Source organism: Vicugna pacos, chromosome 5, assembly GCF_048564905.1.
Source record: "Vicugna pacos chromosome 5, VicPac4, whole genome shotgun sequence".
In the NCBI taxonomy this organism is placed as follows: domain Eukaryota; kingdom Metazoa; phylum Chordata; class Mammalia; order Artiodactyla; family Camelidae; genus Vicugna; species Vicugna pacos.
Genome location: NC_132991.1, coordinates 38,089,211 through 38,114,758, shown reverse-complemented (window position 1 = coordinate 38,114,758; position 25,548 = coordinate 38,089,211). Strand labels below are relative to the sequence as shown.

General features: G+C 34.9%; 2 long non-coding RNA genes across 10 annotated transcripts in view; one reads left to right on the top strand and one right to left on the bottom strand.

Annotated features, from left to right (window-relative positions):
• Positions 1-23,385, bottom strand: part of LOC140696380 (uncharacterized) — a 146,979-nt gene extending 123,594 nt beyond the window's left edge. For 5 of the 7 annotated variants that reach the window (XR_012072626.1, XR_012072623.1, XR_012072620.1 and 2 more), the window contains exons 1-3: positions 23,241-23,283; positions 21,894-21,982; positions 20,715-20,795 (exon numbers count right to left, since the gene is read on the bottom strand). This is a non-coding gene — a long non-coding RNA (uncharacterized lncRNA). Of the gene's footprint in view, positions 1-20,714; positions 20,796-21,893; positions 21,983-23,188 lie in introns of all 7 variants that reach the window. The other 2 variants (XR_012072622.1, XR_012072621.1) reach the window with 2 other exon arrangements.
• LOC140696381 (uncharacterized) overlaps positions 23,360-25,548 on the top strand; it is a 310,247-nt gene continuing 308,058 nt past the window's right edge. For all 3 annotated transcript variants that reach the window (XR_012072630.1, XR_012072629.1, XR_012072628.1), the window contains exon 1: positions 23,360-23,424. This is a non-coding gene — a long non-coding RNA (uncharacterized lncRNA). The remainder of the gene's footprint in view (positions 23,425-25,548) is intronic.

The following is a 25,548-nucleotide window of genomic DNA, read 5'->3' as shown; positions in this document are numbered from 1 at the left end:
CAAGTTCCAAAATCTATTTTGTTTCACTTACATCATAAGTTTTAACATAAATGAAAACATTAACAAAAATCCATGTAGGAGCTACACTTATTTGTAAGACTTCAGCAAAAATTAACAAAAGCATCCTGTGTAAATCAATTTTAGCTGTAGATAATTTATTACACTTCATATTTTATTTTTATTTGTAAATTGTATTCTATATATCCTTTATATCAAAGAAATTTAAAACAAACTTTTAAACTTATCAATCTGCCTATGTGTGTGTGTGTGTGTGTGTGTGTGTGTATGTAGTTTTATAGATCTAGCTGTTAAATATTTACCAGCATACTACTGTTCTGTTACTTCCCTGAGGACTGAGGGAGGAAGAAGAATAAAGTACTTAAAGGAAACTTGAGGAAAGAAGATTATGTAGAGAGAGGGCGATCTAACAGGAGCTATAACTCTTGGTAGAAGGATGCAGAAAGTCTTTAGTGAGGGAGTTAGAAATAGGAGGAAATAGGAAAATAAATACTTTGACCTCACTCTCCTTTTTCACTTCCATCTCTCACCAGAATCCTCATTTGGACCGAACTCAAGTGTAAGTAAGCCAAAGGCCAATAAACAGCTTTTTATGCGGTCTATGTAGCTTAGCTTTGTAGAGCACAGAATGAGATGGAGACTGGTAGAGAGTGGATGTAAAGGAGCAGATGAAATTTATACAGGACAGTCTACCCTTTTTACATCCCAATATATATAATTGTGCTTCAATAGGTAGAAAATCTTTGTCCCCAAGACAGAAGTCATATGTAGTAGGCTGGATAATGGTTCTCAAAGATTTGAGGTCCTAATTCTTGGAAACTGTAAAATTACTCTATTTAGAAAAAAGGTCTTTGCAGATGTGATTATAGCCACCAGAAGCTGGAAGAGGCAAGGAAGTATTCTCTAAAGAGTATACAGCCTTGTTGACACCTTGATTTTTGACCCTCAAGTTTGTAGTAATTTGTTATGGCAGCCACAGGAAACTAACATAACACACAAAGTCCTATTAAGTGCCATACTGTCAACTCAGTGATATCAGTTTGGTCATATTAGCACCTGAAATCTAAAACATTAGCCATCACCAATGTTACTCATATAAAGTAGCAAGGGAACATGGGATTAACATAAAACAGTATATAGCTACATCTGAGGCCTGTGTTGGAACGTATCACAAGGAAATTCCCATAAGACCATAGGTGTGAGTTGAGAGCAAGGTGACAAAGCAGTTCAAGCCAGAACCACAGGAATCTGAGCCACCTGCTTCTACAGTTTACTTTTATCTTCTGGACTCGCATGATATCATTTATACCATTTCCAGTCTATAATAGAATTTCTGGGTGCACTTCCAATTTTATGGTTCCATGAATTAGATAACACCAGTGAAAGACCTACAATTGAGCTGCATAGTACTATGGCATCTATTGTTAGGTGTTCAGTTTCCATCAGGTCCAGTACCAAGTCATTGCTTTTTCTTCTGAGATTAGTTTGTTAGCAGAAGAGAGCGTGTCCTTACTCCAAAATTCTGTGTGTCTACACTGATTCTCTTATTGCAAATTGCCAAAGGGCAATAATAAATAATAAATTGATGACTAGGCAAACCTTAAAACTACTAAAGGAAAAGCAGAAGGTAGTTAGCCAACTGTGCCCATGGTTTGCTAAAATCTAAGTTAACCTTAATGGTGCTGTGTCACTGTCCAAAGACAATGCCCTTATGTCATCCTGCCTTCTTAAAGCTTGCTTGCTTTTTTTTTTTTGCTTTTGTACATTTAATAAAAACTGTCTCAAATGTTAAAAAAAAAAAAGGCAAAAGGATTGTTATTCAGTCCATGTAGTTTAGCCTCCTTGGGCATAAAACAAAATGGAAAATTTAGTGGAAGTGTCAGTCTGCCACAGACACTTCTAATGCCAATGGGTTTGCTAGGTCATAAAGCCAAACTGTAGAGCTTTTTCTTATTTCAGGTCCCACTCAAATCTTGCAACTGTAAGGATACTCACTAACTACATGAGAGTAGCATGCCCAGATGTTTTTCTTCCAAAACCCAAAAAGGCCTACCTTCAAGCATTGTGTCCCTTTCATTGTGGAGCGCAGTGCAGCAAATCAACTCCCCTTTAAAAAGGGTCTCCTGACATGACCCAACCACTGGACTCTTTACAGCTTCACTAAGGTGACAGGCTCCTGCATTTTCTTAGGTTCTATTTCTAACTCTTTGGTACAGATCTCTTACATTTAAGATACCTTCTTTTTCTGACTTAACAAATCCAATAATCATATTATTCTATGAATTATCAAGGCAATTAAGGTCTCTCCAGACTATACCATGACAGAGAGATGAGTTGACATAGGTTAGGCGACAAGAGTAAAGGCATACTGATATCCCTGCCATGTGAAAAACACTACTGCGACTGTTTATCTTTACTAACAGAGGAAAGGGAAAAATGCATTTAAGTCACAGGTGTCTGGGCCACAGTGATTTCCTCCAGTGAAGATACTACATTCATCTGAGAATATCAGATGTGATTGACATTATCACTTGATTAAACTTTTGATAATATATCCTTATTCTCAAAGAGCCACCTGACTTTTGCACAGGTCACTAAGCAAGTGAGTTAAATAAGGATATTGTAGGATTTATCATCTCTGTAATTGTTTAAGTATTTGGGGTGGAACATCCTCATGGGATGAGGTATTGCTTTTGATTTATCTTGGCGAAGGAGGACAGTTTCAAGAGCTTCAGCTTGGCCCTTATTAGCAATAGACCTCCCTCCATATCAAAGAATGCTGTTATGAAGTTTTCCAATTCTTACTATGTATTCTTGGCCTGTAGGGAAAGAAAAATGGATCTCAGGTCCCTCTGGACACCTTCTATAAAGGGACTTGGACCATCTGATAATCTATTATCAGATCTTCATAAATTCCAACTCTGACCAAGGACCTTAGTGGTATTTCAGGTTTTCCGGCATTAGCATCATTTAAAAGATAGTATCTAATAACCCTACAAGGTCTCCACCCCAAATATACTAAATCAGTAGGACCCAGGGCTCTATGTTTTAAAAGTCCTCCAGATGATTCTGACGCATATACGTAGGTTGAGAACCACTGCTCCTGGCATGATTGTTGTGAAATAGCTGCAGGAACCTCTGAGGAAAGTATGGAGGAAGAGTCATGCTATGTATCTGTGACCCTATCGCCAGGTCATTCCTTATAGGGCCTGGCCTCCCTGTCAAATAAAGATCTCTAGGTCTACAAACTAGCTTAAATTTGGAAACAACGTAAGAAGAAGTAAATCCCCATTATTGTAACTCATCTTACTTTTATGCCCACCAGGTCTAGGATTTTTCTCCCTCTGTATGCCAAGTAGCTCCTTAGTTGGCTGCCCTTTTTTTTGTTGTTGTTTCTAAGGGCTCCATGATCAATTAGCTGCTGCCAAAGATCCCTGAAGGTCAAAACATGCTGATTATTACTTTGTCTCTGTGGCTTATGGTAATTGTGTCTACTTGGTCTATAATGAATAAGCACTCCTACTTGGCCTCTAACTCTCTGGCATCCTATTATTTCCATTATCACCAAGGAATGCAATTCCATTGTTCCATGCCCTACCATTACCTCTAGCATAGAGAGGACAGCCATCATAGAGTATTACTTCAGTTTTCAAGGATACTAGTACCCCTCCTTATCAAAGGATTCCTTAGGTCTTGGAAAAGAGTATACCCTCAGGGTCCTCTTGGGTAATATAAATAAAGATTGGCTAATCAGGTTACATATAATAAGCCCCTTCCAGTATTACCATTTTCCTGAGGCTTGATTCTTTCCCCCATGTTGTTCCAGGGAAGTAATGTTATTCAACCTTATTGAATTGGCCCCAACCGATTTAGTCCAGACTTCAAATAGCCAAGCTAACAGACTATTTAACATCTCTCCTAGGTTCTCAAGACAACACATTAAATCACAAATTCTGAGTGAATAAATCCTTATCAATCCAATCCAGTCTAATATTTTTTTCTTCCTTGGTCTAACACTCACATAATTCAATCCCATATATACTCTCCAGACTCCTGCCAATTGAAATCAATGAAATTCCACAAGTCTTTCAATTGTTGCAGTATTTCTTCCGCCCAGACCCAGTTTTGTATTTCTCCTTCTGGGTATGTTAGAGTCTAATGCTCATTAACAGCATGGAAACTATTAGGGGTGGTAGAGAGGTTGGTCCTAGGAAGAATAATTATCAGTTTGTGAGGCTACTACCCTAGGCCCAGTCACTGAGAGGATGGCTCCCTCAGATACTGGGGGAGAGGCTGCCTTTATAAGAAAGGGAAGGTCAGAGAGACACAGAGATTCAAAGCTCTAAGCTTCTTCTTCCCCCTCTTCTTCTTTTTTTTTTTTCTGTCTGCTCAAATGTCCTTATTCTAACATATGAGATCTTTCTTCTTCTTACTAGTTCCTTTACCCCAGTAAAAAAACCCTGATGGGTTTAATTGGTCATCAAATCTTCAGTTGTTACACTTAAATTATGGGCTTGATTACCAGCCATATTTTATCAACTTCAAAGCTGCTAGAGACTTGATTTTCCTATGTATGACCTCAGTTGGATATTCAATTTCTCCTATTCCTTCTGTATACTCTTAAGAGCCATCAAAAGAAGACAGTTGATGCCACCTCTTTATCGCTGCCACTGTTGCCATAGTGATAAATGCCACAGCTACCTCACTGCACAACACTCTGCCCCCTCCATTGATGATAATTTAAGTACTCATGATGTCACTGCATGCCATGGGTTACCCATGCCCCATCTCCCCCTGCCCCGCCCAGCAAGAGTCATCAATGCACTCCTCAAATATGTGAAACACAATCATAGAATCCCATTTGAGAGTCAGTTCCTGGGGCCACTCCTAGTAACAATACTTAGTAGACCAAAGAGAAGGAGCCAGAGAAATACTGTATTATATTTCTGTCTCAGAAGGAAACAGATGGGATACTAAAATTAGGATAATCAGAGGCAGATTTAATAAAAGGACTTTCACAAAAGTGTGAGCAAGGTTTAAGGAGACCTTGAAGGATAAGACACACCCTAGCATAAGTAACAGCAGGAGGTCTTTTCCCAGCCCTGGGTCTGAGAGGATAGGAAGAGAGGTGTATACTGGAAGCAGGAGAGGGAACACTGGGTACAGAGAAGACAAGAGCTATGACATTTGGCTGAGGCAGGCAGACGCCCATTATAACACCTTAGAGAAGGAGCCAGGGTAAAAAATACCTCAACTTCTCCTTCCTTCCTCTCCACTTTAGGGGTTTCCCATTGGCAGAAACTAATCAGAAGCCAGAGGGCAAGTGAACCCATTGCTGCTTCCTATGAAATAGACCAATGGGAACTGTAAAAGAAACAGAAGCTATCCAGCAAAATATAGATTACTTCCAACTCAGTATATCCAGTCCTAATTTCTCTCCTAAGGGTGAGACTTTTATACCCACTTGCTTGCTCAACATATCCCCCTGGACATCTACTGAAGATCTCAAATTAACATACTCAAAATGGAAGTCATGGTTTTGTCCTTCTACTCTCACCTACCTCTCCCTTTCCTGTCTTCCCCAACTTAATAAATGTCACAGTTTCCTTCCTCAGCTGAAAAATCTAGGAATCATTCTTGATTTCTTTCTTTTCCTCACATCCAATCCATCATAAAATTTTACACTTTTGAATCTAAAATATATCTCAGATCAGTACACTTCCTATTACCTCATCCACTACAACCTTATTCCAAATAATTATTATCATTCACCTAGAATATTGTAGTAGCCTCTTAACTTGACTCCATAGTTCTGCTCTTGCACTGTCATCATCCATGTAGGAACCAGAATAATCTTTTACAAACATAAATCAGATAATTATTACTATGGTACTCAAAAGCATCTCATCAAACTTAAGAGTAAAATCCAAACTCCTTATCATGGCCTAGAATGCCCGATATTATCTGGCGCCTGTATCCCTCTCTAGCCTCATGTCCTAGAATTCCTAGTATTAGCAAATACTGTAACATTATTACTATATTAGAGTCTTTGTATTTACTGTTCTTGCTCCTTTGAATGCTTTATCACTCCAATCTTCAATTGATTCTAACATTCCATTTTATCATGTCATGTCATATCACATCCTCAGAGGATCTTCTCCAACCACTAAATCTTAGGTAGCCTACACTCCTAACTTTGTGTCTACTTATCTTGCTCTGTTGGTTTTTTTTCCCCATCACCTGAGATTATATTCCTTATTGTTTTATTTATTCTCTATCTCCCTCAGTAGAATATTAAGCTCTATAAGTACAAGGAATGTGTCTGTCTTATTCATTTCTCTATCTTCAGTGCCTAAAATAGTGTCCAGTACATAAAAGATGCTCAACAAATACAGTCAAATACATCATAACACTATGTTAAACTTGTTCCATCTTGGAATTCTCTGTTTTCCTCCTTTTCAATTTAATTTTTCATTAGTCTTCCAAAGATAAATTTAAGTAGTATTTCCTGTATAAAATATTCCTTAATTACCCTAGTCAGCCTTAATTGCTCTTCCTGTTTGACTTCAGTGCACATTGATTATGCCTCTATTCTCCCTTGAATTATAGTTATCAATATGCCTGTCTTTGTTACTATCTTCGAATTATATTGAAAGTCAGGACAATGTCCTATTTACTCACCCCTTTGATTTCCTCAGATTCTTAGTATAACATTAGGTAATATACTTCACAGGTGTGTGGTACACATTTGTTTAAATGAAATTACAAATAAAGATTGGCTATTTTGCTTTATGCTGTTAAAGATGATTTTTCACTTGATTTCTAATGACAAATTCAGAGGATTTTTGCAATCTTTCTAGTGACTCCAAAGATGAAAAAATGACTTCAAACCTCCAAAGTAGCTTCTTACTTTTTAAAATGTTTTCAAAACTACTCATGGAATATCTACTACAACCTCCTCAACTGTATTGCCATTGATTGTATTTTTTTCAGACAAAGTTACTAGATTCTTTTCCAGCTTTCCTGAAATATAACTGATGTACAACGTTGTGTAAGTTTAAGGTGTACAATGTGATTATTTGATACACTTATACATTATGAAATGATTACCACAGAAAGGTTAGTTAACACCTTCATCACTTCATATAATTACCTTTTTTTTGGTTTGTTTCTTTTTTCTTTTTGGTGAGAACATTTAAGATCTCTCCATAGCTTTCAGTATGGTTAAACATAATGTTTATGCTGTGAGTTAGATCCCTAGAATATATTCATTGTATTACTGTAAGTTTGTGACCTTTGACCAACATTTCCCCATTTTTCCCACCCCCCCCAGCACTGGCAACCATCATTCTACCCTCTGTTTCTGTAAGCCGGACTTTTATAGATTCCACATATAAATGGTATTTTACAGTATGTGTATTTCTGTCTAATTTCACTTAGCATAATGACTGCAAGATCCATCCGTTTTGTTGCAAAAGACCTCCTTTTTCATGGCTGAATAATATTCAATTGTCAAATTCCTACATTGACTCTTACAATTCTTCATGGAAACTGAGACTCACCCTAATGCATAGGTATACAGGCAAATCAATTTTAGTACAAGTTGTCAGAAATGGTAACAATCAAATCCTAAGTAATCAAGAAATATAATTTAGTAGCAGATCAGATCACCTCTCTTACATTTGAAACTCTTAGTAAGTAATAGAATTTCTCAAAAGCAAATGTATAAAGTGGATCTAAAATATGACATACTAATACAAGCAAGGAATTTATAGTTTATCTAAGCTTTCTGGAAATTTTGAAGTGATAGACAATTTAGGAGAATCATTTGCCAGCCTAATAGTCAAAGCTTAAGCTTCTGCATTAGTATTAAGCTAGCTTTCTGCTAGATTCTTAAGGGGATAAATGTCAAATGAAAGAATAAATTCCTATTAAATCCATTCATTAGAAAACATCTCTATTAATAATGAAGCATTGTTTTTATTAGAAAACATCTCTATTAATAATGAAGCATTGCTATTATAGAACAATTACTGCATATACCTGCATATATAATGTTAAACCATTTGGTATAAATTGGTAAAAGTCTTAATATGGTATATCTTCAGCTATATTCATCTTAATAGTTCTAACATAGACTTCTAGGTTTCCTTGGCTGAAAACAAAGATTGCTGTGCAAGATTTTTAGATGCCTTTCCATTGAGTTTTTAAATGTGATTATGTTGAAGAAGTAAAGTCTGGATCATATATGACCATAGTATTATTCTATATTTAGAAAAACGTGGGTGTTAGAAAATCTATACTTATATTTCAAGTTCTGACCATCACAATTTCTGGAGATCATGTTTTTCTTGTAAGGTTACCTTAAAAACACATTTTAAAAATCCTCTCCTAGAGTCAGAGAGGTTGTTGTCAATGTAGTTGAAGGTATTCTCCTCCATAACACATGTCAATATTTTGATTGGGAAACCTTCATTAAGAGCTGTTTACAACAAAAGCAGTTAGTAAGATAGAGAGAAAATACAGCTCTATCAGCTGATGGGTCTTAAGTGACAGAGCCAGGCAATGGATGCTATTGGTTTCCATCAGTATTAAGATAACAGCCATGTGTTCTGGATGCCATAAGCAATTAGCTAAAAACAGGGATTCAATACTATAAGTGATTCCACCTAGATGATTAGAACCTTATAGAGATACTGTAAATAATCATTCTATTTTTCATTTCAATACTTTTTTAGTATTTTTTAAAGTGAATATCATGCTTGTGAGTAGATACCTAACAGAGAGAACTAAAAATAACAGTTTATGCTAAGGTTACCATTTGCCCAATATTATTAGATAACTCAGTTTTAATCCTAGAAAACTTCTCTAATTCACTGGGATTGTTGGTATTTTGCAAAGGTTATGCTTTCCAGCATAATTTTGGTTAAGTAAGCAAATCTACTCTGATGCCAGTTATAGATGTGAAAACACCCTAGAAGGTAATTCTTAAAAAAAAGAGAGAGAGAGAGAGCTTATTAAGAATCCAAGAGTCCATTTACAGGTGAAGTAGGTGGACTGGTAAGGAGATAAAGAAGAAAGAGGAAAAGAGAAGACTTAAAAATAAAACAGATGGAGAGAGATGAAATTTGTAGGAATGTGTTGTGAGATAGCCACTGGTAATTTGAAAAACAGTAACAGTCAGCCACCATGAAAAAGGAAGAAACTGCACAAAGCAGGTAAATTGCAGGAGATTAGAATATTAGAACAGCATGTCAGCTCTAGCATTGCCAGGAAAGAGCTGGAAAGGCAAGTCTAACAACTTTTGGAATGCCAGGAATTAAAATGTGCAAAGAGTAAAAGGACAAAATTTATTATTAGTTTTCTGAGAAGAGTGAAGACAGGGTTAATACAGAGTTTTTTTTTTTTTCCAGGTAAGGGGCACCAGGCTAGTAACCCTGATTTTACTACCAAATAGATCTAGCGAAGGAGTGATAGTACAGGCTTCAACCCTAGAGACCTGCTCTAGGAGTGGCATGATAGCTCTTTAGAGTTAAGGGAATAGTTGATGGGATGCAAATTATGATGGCTTTTTTTGCATGATATAAAAACTATACTGGGATCACCAAATGGGATTTAAATTGAGCCAGTACTGCTTAGAGTTGTTATTTTAATTTTTTAATAAAAAGATGTGAGGTATAAATTAGAAATGTTCCCTTTGACACAAGAGGAAAAAATATAAAAACATGCACCATAGTGAAAATGCTAAAAATAGATTAAAAATATAGAATTTTCTAGCCTATATGTCATATTTACAAAATCATTCTTATGCATTAAAGAGCTGTGGCCAAGTCATTTAATATAGGTCTTTTTTCCCCATTTGGGAACTTTTGTTACTACTCAGGCATATTGAGGTACTCCAAATTTGGCTCTTGTAATTTTTTCTCATGTTAACAAATACATTTCCTTGTGGTTGCTTTTATTCCTTTCTAAATAAAATGTTTGTTTACATTAATACTGACTAAATTACAGCTTGCTTTCTTTTGCTCAAGTCTGTCACCATACAATGATAAGAAGCTTGCCAATTCCAATAATGTGTAAAGCACTATCTTACTATTTTATATCTAGGATTTGAGTGGAAGCAATAGTAACAAAAAATGATAGTAAGAACTGAGAAGGATGCTTTTACATAACAATAGCTTTTTAAAAAAAGTCATAACGTGAAATTCAAGTTGATAATATTTGGTAAAAAAGAACACAAAACAATGATAATCATTTTCACTTGTATTTTTGAGAAAACATGAAACCATTTACCATCTTATATTCTCAGATATCAAATGATTATTCTATAAAAAGGTCACTTAAGAAGACAGCCTGAATTAGAACCATGTTGTAATTTGGCTTCTATCATACTCAAAAGAGCTCCTTTCCATAGGCAAACACTATATGTATAAGATTACTGATCTAGTGGCTGGAGAGCAAAATGAGTATTTGGCTAATGACCAATGAATTCCTTAAAATTTTAACTGAAACTGTAAAGTCATTTTGACACTGGATAGTCAACAACAAGCACATGCACAGTAATTACTACAACATCATTAATGGCTGCTATGTCACTTTATATCTATGCTCTTTCATAGCACCATGAACAAGTAGTCACTGAGTAAGCAATTTTTTTTTTTTTGGTTTTGAACTTTTTCTTTTAATATGTTGGGTCAGGGTAGTAGTTACTGGAAACATAAATTTCTTCCATTTCAATGTGTTGGAATGGAGTAAGCAATTTTTTGATGATGAAAATTATCACATGTCTGTTTGTTCTTTTGCTTATTTCTTTAATGACAAAATGGGTCTTTGCACTAGATGTTTTTTCTTCTAGGAACATATATCCCCATATATTTATATGGTTGACTCCTTTGCATCATTTGGGTCTCAGTTTAAAAGTTGCTTTTTTTCAAATAAACAAGTGGGACTAATCAAACTTATAAGCTTTTGGATTGCAAAGGAAACCATAAACAAAATGAAAAGATAACCTAGAAATAGGAGAAAAAGAGTTACTGTATAGCACAGGGAATTATATTCAATATCTGATAATAACCTATAATGAAGAAGAGTCTGAAAAAGAATATATACATAACTGAATCACTTTGCTGTACACCTGAAACACAATACTGTGAATCAGCTATAGTTCAATTAAAAAAAAGTTGCTTTCTTTGACCACCAATCTAAGTAATCTCCCAGTTACTATTTCAGTTTCATTTTATCATCTGTGTTAGTTTGCTAGGGCTGCCACAATAAAATACAGCAGACTGGGTGGTTTAAGCAACAGAAATTTATCTTCTCATAGTTCTTGAAGCCTCTTGAGGTCCAAGTATGGCTGGTTTTCTCTGAGGCTGCTCTCTTTGGCTTGCAGGTGGTTACTCTTTACACAGTCCTGCTACCTTTTTACACAGTCATCTCTGTGTGCACAGGCATGGTGTTGCTCTGTGTGTCTTAACCTCTTTTTAAAAGGACACCAGTCAGATTGGATTAGGGTCCACTCTAAGGACCTCATTTTAAATTAATTACCTCTTTAAACGCCCTATCTTCAAATACAATCACATTCTGAGGTACTGGGGTTAGGGCTTCAACATGTGAATTTGGCGGGGGGTGGGGAACACAATTTAGCCCCAAATAGCACTTGAAATATATGAAATTATAATGTTTATAGATATTTACTTATTTATGGTCTTTCTTCTCTCATTAGAATATAAGCTCCATCATATACCTCAACTGTATTGCAATTTCTGTGTTACGAGCACTTACATCACAGTCCAGTACCTGGTAGCCATTCATTATGTACTTGTAGAAGGAACAGATAAATGAATGCTAAAAGGATTTAATTATCAAATGTTTCATATTTAACTACCATTACAATTTTTAATAATTTGATATTCAAGAGTCACACAAAGAAAGTATTTAGTTTTTCTAATCTTAAGAATGTTAAGTAGGTGTTATTTTCCACAAATATCCAATACTCTTCATTTATAATGAAAAGATATCTTATGTTTACTGATTGTATGTCAGACTTAGGAGGCAGTGAGAATCTATGTTCTACCTTCAAGACAGATGGTGTGGCAAAGATTTCAATCTGTACAAAAGGATGAGTAACTTTGGGAAGGTTAAGGTAGGAAAAATCAAGTATTTTTCTCTACTAATAGTGATTGCCACCTCTGTGAGCTAAGAGAAGTAATTCATGACTGTGACAGACACTACTAGTTGCTTCCTAATATCTACTTTCCCATTCTTCTTTATTAACAGAATCCATGTTTTAGGTGAGTACACTGGTCACTCATCTAAGTGACTACACTTCTCAGCCTCATTAGCTGCTATATTTATAGCCATCTGATTTAGTTCTGTTCACTGAGATGTATGGGAAAGTGTTCAGTGATACATCAGGAGAGTCTCCTTAAAAACAAAAGAAGGTTGAACCTTTTCCCCTCTCTTCTTTCATCTTCCTGCCTGGAAGATGGATATGAAAGATAGATTCTAACTGTCACCTTACACCATGAGATTGAGGACCACAAACCCAGGAGTGGTGAAGCACTGTGCTGGAAGGAAGGAGCCTGCATGTTTTATAACTTCATGAAGCTGCTATAGCAGCACTGGACTCCTTTAATCTTGAATTAATGAATATGAGAGGGAAACAAAATTGTTTAAACTACTTTTATTTAGGGATTTTCTGTGACTTTAATCAATATAGTGATCAGCACCCATTTCTGTAATATTCATTAAAAGCCTGTATAATCTGCAACTGGGTAGTGTCTATAATCCTGGCAATCCTTGCCTTGCCTGTAGGTTTTTTCTTAAATCACACCTTTAATGACTATAACCCTGCAGCACTGACTTCCCTAGAATTTCCACATATATCACATTGTACAAAACTGCTTCAGTCTAGAGTTTAACTTTTTCTCTGTCTTTGAGGACAGTCTTGATGCACTCCCACAGCATCATGAATTAACCCTTAACTCATCAAAATGTATTATAATTGGCAGTTTACCTTTCTGCTTTTTTCACTATACTGTATACTCTAAGGAATAGAGCCTTGGGTACTGTGGTATCCCGAGCACTTTGTGCAGATTCTGGCTAAGTATTAAATGCTCATTTAATGACTAAATGGGCTTGCTAATATTTTATCTATCTTTTCGTCTATTTTCCTCATATTCCAGGAGAGGTGTATTAAAGGCAGGTTTTATTACAATAGACTGAGTTAAACCTTACTCTTGATACTGTAGTGCTATTTAAATTTTGTACAGAATTTGTAGTACATTAGCAGTCGTTCTCAAAGTATGGTCCTGTACCAACATCAGCAGCATAATGAGATTGCTTAAGAGGCTAGATATAGTGATGATGATAAACAATGTTACATAGTCACGGGGAGGCAGTTTGGCACAGTACTTAAAAACATAAATTTTGAAATGAGAAAGCATAAGATTAAAATTCCAGTTTTACTACTTACTGTTTAGGTGCAGTAATAATTCTGTTTCATAGAGGTGCTATCAGGATTAAATGATCTAATAATTACATCACAAATGTGAATTTTAAAAGTGCCAAGTTCTCAATATGGCATATGGCACATAGAAAATGCTCAATAATTATTAGCCGTATTGAGCACAGTTTGCTATGAGGAATTTAACATCAACTTACTTTTTTTAATCTTCCTATCTAGTACAGGCTGCTGTCTTTCTTGATTTGTTATTTTATCAATTCTTTTTCAACAGTTCTTTCTATGATATATTGGTTTAAGTGATAAAATTTGGCAACAGCCTAGACTTCCAATTTACTGATGAAATTCAATGATCAATTATAGGGTTTCCTTTATCTACATTGACTTTGCAAAGCAGTATGTTTGTTTTTATGCCTAACTTCTGTTTTTTAAAAAACAAGATTATAGAGAAACTTTTTATTTCAGACCTTAAATTTTGAATATATACTTATGCACTAATTGTAAATTTTATTTTATTTTTCTAAAAAAGACTTTTTCTGGAAATTAGGTATTTATTTTCAGTACGAAAATGAAAACTATTCTTAATAAATCTACAAGAGTTTTCACTTTTTATTCCTCAAAAAACAAGAAAAATAATTCTTAATAAAGTGGCATGTTAAATCTCATCTTAAACATTGTACTGAGTGAGTATCAGTCATTTAGTACTCTGTTTAAAACAACTCTCTCAGTGAGAGGAAAAATGGGGACCTAGAAGAAAATTTCTAAATTTAGCATGACATGGGAATAAATACCTTGGATCCAATTTGTAATTGTTTTTGTACATTCACTGTATTGTGCTGTAATCTTGTATTTTGAGAATCCACTACTATGAAGAAACATCCAAAATTCATTTGCACAGCTTTTCACTAATATTTGTAAATAAATATAAAGTGGAACAACAGTTTTTTCCAAATTTTCATTATAATTATAAGGGAATTAAATTTGTTAAAAAATGTAGATTAAACTTTGTTCTAATTGGTTTACATTGAAAAATTCTTTGATCTGCAATAACAGTAATATATATTAACATGTTGCATTTTAAAGTGACACTGCCTTTCATTAATCAAGTGTCTGTATGGTTGATTAATTTGTACAAGATTTAAATTGCTATGAAAATTTATCATTCATAGCCATGATCTCCATTTACATATATGTTAATTATAGTAAATGTAATCTTTTTCTGAATCCTCTGGGCTGCATACTAAAAAGACAAAGTGATCAGAGTGACTACTTTTCCTATTACAAAGTGAACTCTTACTGTTACTTAGTACAGTCTGTTGTAGTTGTCAAAGCTAGGCTAAAAACACTGTGATATTTTCTGCTAAAGGCAAGTTCAAATTCTAAAGATAATACTTCCTTTTCAAATGATTTCTTTATTAGGCAGCCGTAGCATTCATGCAAACAGAATTACTATGTTTATTTACTATAGTATTTAGTACTATCTCTGCATGTCGCCAGATTTCTCTTTCACTTTTAAGCATTCTCTTGTATTAACTCTATTATTAATAAGCACAAGATAAGTTTTTAATATATCTGTAAAGCGGAATGACTTGAAGTGAGTTGGAAAAGTCTTTGTAATAAAATTAAAATTAATTGTTAGAAATAGAAACCTTTGAGGTTACAGCATTTTAAGACTACTTGGAAAGATTCTGTGCAAAATATGTAATACATGAAAGTCACTGAAGGCTCTCTAAGAGATTAGATTGATCTTTTGTTTTTGCAGAAAAATACTTGATACTTGAGAAAACTGTATTGTTGATAGGGTTTTTTTTTATCATTTTCTAACTAAACATCTAAATAGTTAAGATAAATGTAAATGTTACCATCTATGAAACTAAATCCTACCATGTATTTTTCTCTATAGAGTTGATCCCAAAGTATTGTGTGAAGCTAGAAACATAGTTAAGAAGTGTGGGTCTGGCCTTACATAGTGCTATTATTGGTCTTCTTCTTAGGATTGTCTTCTATAGGTTTTCCCCAAATTCAGGGCATGCTAGCCAAGAATTCTTTTATTATTATTTTTTAAGAAATGCTTTCCATTTGTTCCCCAACAGTGACCTTCTCTCTTAACAATGACTGATTTGGAGAAAATTCCAATACATTATAGGTGAAAATGATATGGTAACTAATGTTTCAGAGTGAATATCACAGGCCTTGCTAGGCAAATATTGGAAAATTTAATTATTCCTATTAAACGTCTATAATCTTATGCTTAAATTGTTAGTATTTACATAATATATTCACATCAAGAGAAGCCTCATTTCTTAGTCACAACTTAATAGAATTAAAATATCCATCCTGGAAATCTTTGCAAGCATAGCACCTCTGACTACCTGACGAGGCTATTTTTAAAGACACTTATTTTGCAATTTTCTTATAGTCAGCCTAATCACCAGAGAAACAAACTAATATGGCACCTGTTCTGATAGATGGATGTTGTACCTTTCATCCCCTGATCTCAGACCTTGCAAAACATTTTTCAAAGAAGCATCACTTCAAAAAAAAAAAAAAAAAAAAAGAAGGAGAAGAAGAAGCATCACTTCCCTCACCACAGAAATGAATCCACCTCTAAGCTGGAAATAGCAAAAGCATAGGGCAGAAGATGAGGAATATATTATCCAACTAAAATTACAGAGAAATTTTAAGTAGGCAGAATATAATTGCCCAATTTGGAAATTAGCCAGGACACAGGGTTTAACATCATCTTTACTCTTTTGAAAAGTGCCATGGGATTTTTAATAACTGCTGGTGGTCAAGACCTTGGTTTTACCCTCATCCATTAGACGACACCTCCAGCAGTGCAGTGCCCCCTCATACCATGCTGGGGCATCAGTTCAGTACTGACTCAGTGAAAACTATGCCACCTACTGAATCATCCACAGCTCATCTTTAGAGTGCCCTGGCTTTTAGGATTTTCTCTGGAGAGCTTTTATGAAAGATGGGACCAGCCTCAATAATGCTTAATTTATGAGATTTCAAGGTTTTAAATGGTTAAGATCTCAGACCTGAGTTTTAATTTCAATTTTAGCCAACAAAGTTTTCAGGATTTTTTCCATACTTATGGTCTATAATGATGGTCTTGATTAAACTCTACATTATACACGTCTCCTTGGAAATAAGGGAATAAAGACAGTAACATACATACCTACATAAATACACACTTACATACACGGATACATTCAATGAAAAGCAGATTCCCTCAATTTGTTATGTATTTGATTCTTTTAAAATGGAAAAAGTACCACCCTTTTGGTTAAAAAAAAAATCCATGTAAACTATATTCCACAAGTTTATTTTTCTTCCTAGACTTTTAAGAACCCCGTAACAAATACTTTAAAAAGTTAAAGCAAACCATGGAGGGAGTGGACTTCACTGGCCAAGTAAATAAAGTGACTTTTTTTGTGAAACAAAATCTTTATCCTAGCTAGCTTTCCATATAAAACCTTACCATCTACAAAAGAATCTCAATACAGCTTAACTGTTCTAAAAATAACTGAAAGAGAATCAAGATTTTTTTAGACCATATTCAGGTATACTCAAAGATAAGTAGTAAAACACTGATGCTTTCTGGCCTCTAAGCTTCCTTTTTACTAATTTTCTTCATTCATGTTAATGTGTGTACACTGTGTACAACTTGTTTGGGGGGAAAAAGGGCTTATGCTATTTTTCAAAGCCTTGGTCTTTGAAATGATTTTCAGAAATTCTTTTCTGGCTGCTAAAAGTATCAGTATCTTGAAACTGAGAAACTGTTTCTGAAAGTGTTTCTTGAGGTGTTACTTCTGGAAATAACATTGAGTAAATCCTGTTGCTGGTGTGTGAGAAAAAGAGATAGTTGGAAATGGTCATAAAGAATAGATTGAGACAATATAACTGAGCCTGCAAAACAGATTCCAATATATCCCTGTGTTTTCTCTCACTCCTGTGTCAAAGATTCTTAAGTTAACATACAAACATACACACACACAAACACACATACCATTATACAAAATCTATTTTCCTTTTTTGATCTCATCAGTTTCCAACTCTATTACCTGTTTTTCCTTTTAAGCGTACTTTATAATAGGTAATCCTTATTAAATAGAAAATCCTTTTCAATCCAAACAATTTCCCAAAATTCTCCTACATTATTCTGACTTGAGTATTTCTTGCAAGTAAATGAATAACTCAAATATTGGAGGGTTGGTGATCATGGAAAGAGAAACTATTTCAGGCAACTTACATCTGATTTGGTGAGCTGCTACTGCTGTGATAAGTTAATATGCCTTCCTAAGTGCCTGGTTTGCTACCAGATAGAAAAATCAATCACTTTTTTTTCATTATCAACATGAAAATCATGGATGATTGATAGTCTTCCATTGTAAAAATGAAAATCTGAGACACAAAAACTCTCTGGCTAGGTCAAATAGCTCCTAGTTAATTCATGAAAAGCTTTGGGTAAACTGGGGACTGTCATGGTTTTGACAGAGTGTTTCATGTTGGGATGACCATAACTTCCTACAGAGTTTAGTTAGAAATACAAATGGTCTTTTAATTTCCAATCAAACAAAACAGTGCATTGGATTGTGATTTTTTTCCTATTTAAGTACTGTTTTTCCAGTATTTTTACACATTTTTCATATATAACACAGCTGTTTTGAATTTCATTACATTTTTGTTTCTAAAGTTATTTTCCTTTTCTTGAAATGTCATTATGGAAAACAGTGTGGAGATTCCTCAAAAGACTAGGAATAGACTTACCATATGACCCAGGAATCCCACTCCTGGGCTTGTACCCAGAAGGAAATCTACTTCAGGATGACACCTGCACCCCAATGTTCATAGCAGCACTATTTACAATAGCCAAAACATGGAAACAACCTAAATGTCCATCAACAGGTGACTGGATAAAGAAGATGTGGTATATTTATACAATGGAATACTACTCAGCCATAAAAACCGACAACATAATGCCATTTGCAGCAACATGGATGCTCCTAGAGAATGTCATTCTAAGTGAAGTAAGCCAGAAAGAGAAAGAAAAATACCATATGAGATCGCTCATATGTGGAATCTAAAAAACAAAAACAAACAAACAAACAAAAACAAAGCATAAATACAGGACAGAAATAGACTCATGGACAGAGAATACAGACTTGTGGTTACCGGGGCGGGGGTACAGGGTGGGAAGGGATAGACTGGGATTTCAAAATTGTAGAACAGATAAACAAGATTACACTGTATAGCACAGGGAAATATACACAAAATGTTATGATAAATCACAGAGAAAAAAATGTGACAATGAGTGTGTATATGTCCATGTATGACTGAAAAATTGTACTGAACACTGGAATTTGACACAACACTGTAAAATGATTATGAATCAATAAAAATGTAAAAAAAAATAAAATAAAATAAAATAAAATGTAAAAAAAAAAAATAAAGTTATTTTCCTTTTCTTGAAATGTCATTCTCTAAGCCACTGTTTCCTTCCCTAATGTTCTTTTCCTTACTCTAATTCCCAACTTCCAAGTATACTTCCAAAAGAAGATAATATTGGCATAATGTAATTTAAAAAAAAGAATAAAAAGAAAAATGTAATCCTTGAAGACAATCAGCTCAGCTGTAATCTTTCAATATTTCAGCTAACACTAGGATCTATTTCTATCAATTATTATTATATATGTGTACAATTAAAAAAATTTGTCTTTTTTTATAAGTAAGGCTACTACCTAAGCATAAGAAATTTTTTGAAATGGGGAACTATATCCAATATCTTGTAGTAACCTATAATGAAAAAGAATATGAAAATGAAGATATGTACACATATGTATGACTGAAACTTTATGCTGTACACCAGAAATGGACACAACATTGTAAACTGACTATATTTCAATAAAAAAAGAAATTTAAAAAAATGTACATAAATAACCATACTGGATGCTCAATTTGCTAATTTTCCCAATTACTATTAACAGTAATTTGCATGTTTCTCTAATGTATTTTTCTCCTATTAAAGCATTAATTCCTTGTCAGTGTACTTCAAACAAATGTCTGTAACATATGGTTGATTTTGATAATTATTATCTCAGACTCTTCCTCTTAGATTATGATAAAGAGCCTACAATACAGAGAAAAAGACAAGGACATACGATTTCCTATACCCAATGTGAACCAAATATTTTCCTCAGTAAAATTCTTACAGTCCTAGAACCAGGTCATCAAAATTTTGTAGGAATTCTTAATCATAAAATCTGATAGATTAAACATAGTTTTTAAGCTAAATGTTAAATATACACATTAGTCATTCAAGCTGCATTAAGGCATCGTGAATTTGTTTTTCTGAAATGAAAACATAACAAATATGAAATACTAAATGAATAAATTCTCATATATACTTGGTTAAGTGGAGATACCCCAAAAGATATGTTCATATCAAATTCCTAGAAACTGTAAATGTTTCTATATTTGGTAAAAAGAAATTTACAAATGTAATGAAGTTAAGAATCTTGATGAGAACATCTTAGATTACCTGGGTGGGACTTAAATTCAATGACAAGTGTCCTTAAAAGAAACATATAGCAAAGAGACACAAGACAGAAGGAGACAATAAGACAGAATCAAAGACTAGAGTGGTATGGCTACAAATCAAGGAATGCCAAGGACTGGAGGCAACCACAAAAAGTTAGGTGGGTGGCTTGGAAAGGATCCTTCCCAGTGCCTTTAGAGGAACACAGCTGACCTTGATTTCAGGCCTCTGGCTTCCAGAACTGTGAGAGGATAAATTTCTATTGTTTTAAGCCACCCAATCTGTGGTAATTTGTTAGCGCAACCTCAGGAAATGAACAATATATAATCTAATGATTACTCAGAGAAGATCAGAATTTCTACAGCATGACCATTTTCCTTTTCTTGGTTCCTTATAATTACACAGTTACAGAACTCACAAAAGTAATTGTTATATCTGAAATTCAGTAACAGACAACAAAATAATTTTTCACAATTGTATAATCTGTATTGAGATACACAACTGAGGTAATGATAGTGGCATAGGAAAAAGACACAATATGAAAATTAACTAGTAAAACTATCAAACAGATGAGTGACAGTATAAAAAGTTAATTTCATGCACTGAAACAATGTTATCAGAGTCCAGTGGATTAAGTGACCTAAATCTCCCACCAAAACTAATACCCAACTATAAAAGCTAATAACTTACCTCTCCTTTCTTCATAGTAAGTACAGAGATGAACCATAAAATTAACTTTTGTAAACTTGGACCACAATCATCCAAAAGTCCCTTAGGAGAAAAAAAGATGACATGTCTCAACAACTGAGGGCAAATAACAAAGCCCCCAAAATTTATGTGTTTAGAATGCAGTCAGAGGGAAATGGAGCATCTAGAAAAGAGGAGTTAAGAGATCAGCAAGATCCAAACCATGCAGGCCTAAGTTCCTGAGGAGGTAACAGTGGCCTATACTAAGTTAGTGAAGTAGGAATCTACCTTGGGACACAGTCCCCCATTTTGTTGATTTTTATGTCCTTAAATCGTAACAATGTTCCTGGGACATAGTTAACATTGTTATATAGCCTAAATGGGCAAAACTAATTTTACAAATAAGACTTCAGAGTGTTTTCTTGACAACAATCTATTTTTGATCGTCCTCAAAAACCTACTTAGTGCTGGTTCTTTCCACTACATGGTAAGTTACTTAAGATCCTTTTAATACTATATCCTGGCAAGTAGTAGCAAATACCCAAGAAATAATGTTAAATACCCAGTTATTTTTCAGTGGAATATTTGGTGCTCTTTTGGTAGTGACTAGAAGGGGATCAGAGGCCAGATGAGGGTCTGAACTGACTTGGGCTATGTCATATACAGCTGGTATAGTTAGTGCTGGTTTTAGTGACATGGTGTGTCATTGCAGGCAAACTATCTTGCTCTTTATGAAGTGTCTTTTGGCTCTAAGTATGGATTTTCCTTCACCTGTTCTTAGCAGGCCTCATATCTCTATCAAACTTAGCATATCTCCTGCCTCTATCCATAGTTATGACACTAAAATTTCTTATAATCAATAAACTAATTACAATTACAAATACCCCTTCAAGGCATTATACTAGGCAATACTTTGCTAGTCTAATTCTAGCAACCATAAGCACATCAACAAAATAAACTTACACTTTAATGTAATATTTTATTTATACTTTTCACTAATTAAAACTCTTCCATTTTGTTAAATTAAATGTTTTATAATACCATTACACAGAGAAGATCAGAATTTCTAGAGCATGACCAGAATTTCTCCTTTTCTTGGTGAAAGGAAATCAGTTCCTTGTAATTCCAAAGTTACAGAATTCATAGAAAGAATTGTTATATTTGAAATTCAGTAATACTTACACAACAAAATAACTTTTCACATTTGTGTAGGTTGTCAAGGATCATTTCAGTTGCAAACTGACTCAGGCTTTCATATTATAGTCTCTTTACTATAAAAATTACAAAAATAAAAAGGTATATATATACTAGGAAGGAATGTATGAATGTACATGCATAGCCAAATATGTGCTTAAAGAAATACTTAAAGTAGTCACAGAACTTTTCTCAAAATTATAACATTAAACAGTCCTTTCCCAACCTCCAGAAAATCCTATCCACCTGGAGACAAAAATACTTAATTAGAATTTAAATGTTTCATATAGGAGTATGGTATTTATTTCTGTATATCTTCAGTTATATTCAAGCTTATGCTTAAGCTTTAAGATAACAACAGTGTAAGCTCTAGGATGGAACAAAAGAAGGGGGAAAATCCTAGAAGTTCCCAGAGGTAGTTAGTAAGAAAAAGGAAAGATAGGGGAAATGAGAGAATCAAAGAAAAAAGAATCAAGGATGGGTAAATCTCTTCTTTACTTAGCTTTTCAAAAGGTTGGTGATAACCAGCTTTTGTGTAAATGGATTTGATGGCTCTGGGCTGAAGGTGACTGACAGCTGAATCTAGGCCCCTGGAGAAGTGTCACCCTGGGGACTGCCATTGTTGCAGACTGTTTCTTCAGACTGACCCAGGAGAAACATTATCTCAAGGAGACTCTAACGACAGCCACCCCCAGCAACCTCAGAGCTAGAAGTAATCAACTTAGTTTCTCTCTTGAGCAGTAATTACAACTGTAAGGAGAACAAGGGGTGTAACCGACTTGAGCTTAAGTCTTTCTCCAATACTCAATTAAAAAAAAAATTAGTCTAGTATCCAAAGAATTTTCCCAAGCAAAAATGTCTGAGAACCCCCCTCATACTTTGTTCGCTGGGAAAATAAACAGACCTATTTGCAGGTAAGCGTTTCAGTCTTTTTTAGTAAAGCTAACGTGCTTGCTTTGGGACTACTTCAGCTACTTTGTTACCAGTCAGCTAAAATCTGGCCCTGCTGCCTTATATATATAAAATCTTCCAAATTTTGTCACAGTGGCAAGTTAACAGATATATTTCACCCATCCAGCTACAATAGTGTTTGGCCCCCAAACTGTGTCCTCCCGTGAGCCAGCTCTCGCGGGCTGACCCACGAACTAAGCGGGCAGCCGGGAAAGCAGGCAGTCATTTTATCTCCCTCTAAACCTCTAAAAAGGTTCCACCTGTACCATGAGGGCAGTAAGGTTGTTACCATAACGAGACTAGTTACTTCAAAAATCAAAAAGCAGATAAACCTGTCTCAAGACTATAATCCCGAAGAAGCCACTTTTAATTGCTGAACCTCACCAGCTCCAGTCTCCAGCTGAGTTGTGTCTGCAGCTGAATTGAGTCTCTAGCTCTTCCGGCAGAGGGCGGGACTTCCTGTCTGAGGAGGAGCCAATCAGAGAAAGGAAGGATAACTACCGGGCGCTTTCCAAGCGAGAGGGCTCCATCGGCGCGGTGTTCTTGTTCGGCTGAAGGCGTCCCTCAGGTAAAGAAACAGACGAAACAGTCGTTTCTGACACTTAATCTTACTCTTTCTTAATGAAAACCAGCAAGTTTTTCAGTGGTCTGTGACTTAAAATAATATGGAAACTTTTCGTAGAACTGTGTAAGGGAGCTTTTCTTGCCTGACTCACTTGGTTCTGTCCTACTCCGACTGCAGGTGTTTGTATTTAAATTGTCCTTACTCTTTCCTCTTGTTTATATATATCCTTATTTCTATATCAAAATACTTTAGAAAGTAAGCTCCGTGAGACCAGGACTTAGCATAATGCCTGACATAATAAAAGGTGAATGTATATTTGCTAAATTTTGACTCCTGTAAAATGAATTGTTCTTAATTACTTCTCATTTTCTCTAGTAACTTACTTTTACTTTAAAAAAATTGTTGTTCTATTTTTTTCCCTTAAAAAGAAATTGTTATGTCGTCTTGGGATGTATTAGCCTTTGTGGGTTATTCATGCATTTGATTGTTTGCAGAAATGTGTTTTTCTTTTAGACTTATAGTGGAAGAAATTGAAGTAAGGTAGTGAAAAGAAAGATTCTTGGACTTGGGACTAGAATCGATTCAGTTGTGTTCAAGCCTGGCAGATTACTTAATATCTCTGAACTTAAGTGGACTCACCAGTAATCATTTGCAACAAGGTGGTGTATGAGGATTTAATGAGACAAACATGTGTAAAATTCCTTGACTCATGGTAGATACTCCGTAAAAGGTGCTTTGGGTAGGAGAAAACGTTTCTGATAGTAAAATGATTTCAAAGTAACATAGAAGCTTAAACATCTAATTGGAAAGAAAAATTCTCTCCTTCAATTTCAGTAGTATCACTGATTGGGCTACGACTCCAGGAATATTACTTAACATTTGTAAAATGGAATAATAAATGTTACCCACCTTGCAAAGGCCCTGTGTACTGTTAAAAACAAAACAAGCCCCAAATGGAGTAACTCATGCTAAGCCTTACCTCACCAAGCTGAGACTTAATTACAGTTTTGCCTCTCCCAGAAGCGGAATCTTAAACCAGTCAATGAAGAACCACCTGGGAGCACTAGTTAGGTAATCTGCCTGATAGGCCCCTGCCATCTGCTAAAGGAAAGTAACCTTGCAATAACCAACCTGCTTTTTTGCCTAGTATAACTTTCTTGTTTCAGCGTCCCTCTACCTGTAAGTCTTAGATTTTGTACAGCTCCTCAGAGTTCCTTTCTATCTGCTAGATGGGATGTTGCCTGATTCGACTGGATTTTTGCTTAAAATAGCTTAAAAATTTTAATATGCCTCAGTTTCTTTTAACAGTACAATAAATACATACTGTAAAACACCATGGTGATAAAGAATATTGTATAAGTCAACTATTAAATTCTATTTTGTATGATAAAATGCTTTTTTTAGACAACAGAATGAGTTTGTATGCAAAAGATAATTGTGTTAGTTAAACATAGAATAGTGTTAAATCATTAGGTTAATGTTCCCTGAACATTCTGTAGTCTTTACATTGGGGTTACTGTTAACTAACACAGCTTGACAAATGTTTGTGTTACTCAATTTGTGCATGGTGCTACTTTCAGTGAAAAAATTATTAGAAATACACTGGTTAGTAGGAATGGTATTCAGGAGCTTTGAATGTAGCTTTAGATAGATCAGACCTGCTTGTGAATGTTCCTCTGAAGTCTGAAATAATGACCACGTTCAGTTCTTGGTCTAGCAAAAAAATATCTGGGCCAGGCAACCCCAAGAAGGTTGCAAATTCCAACTCAGTAGGAGACTGACCTATTCCTCAGAAAGATCATACTGTTGTCGAAGTCCTATTCCCCCACCAAACATGTAACTGAGCTGCAGATAAAAGCTGAGGTATCATTGGTGGAGGTTAGGGAAGGAAGCAGAATTTACAGAAAAGAGAAAGATGGCCTAGTAACAACTGCCTAGTAAGGGGGTGGGGGGGACAGAACAGCGATTAAATCAAATGTACTGTAGATTTGCCTTGTTAATTGTTAACTTTGTTTAGCTGTTTCCTTGCCTATAGGAGCTTAGAAAGCTGTTTATCCTGTTGTGTTTATTTACTTACATGAAAATAAGGGTACAAGATGTATACTCTTCAGTTAAAATACACTATTT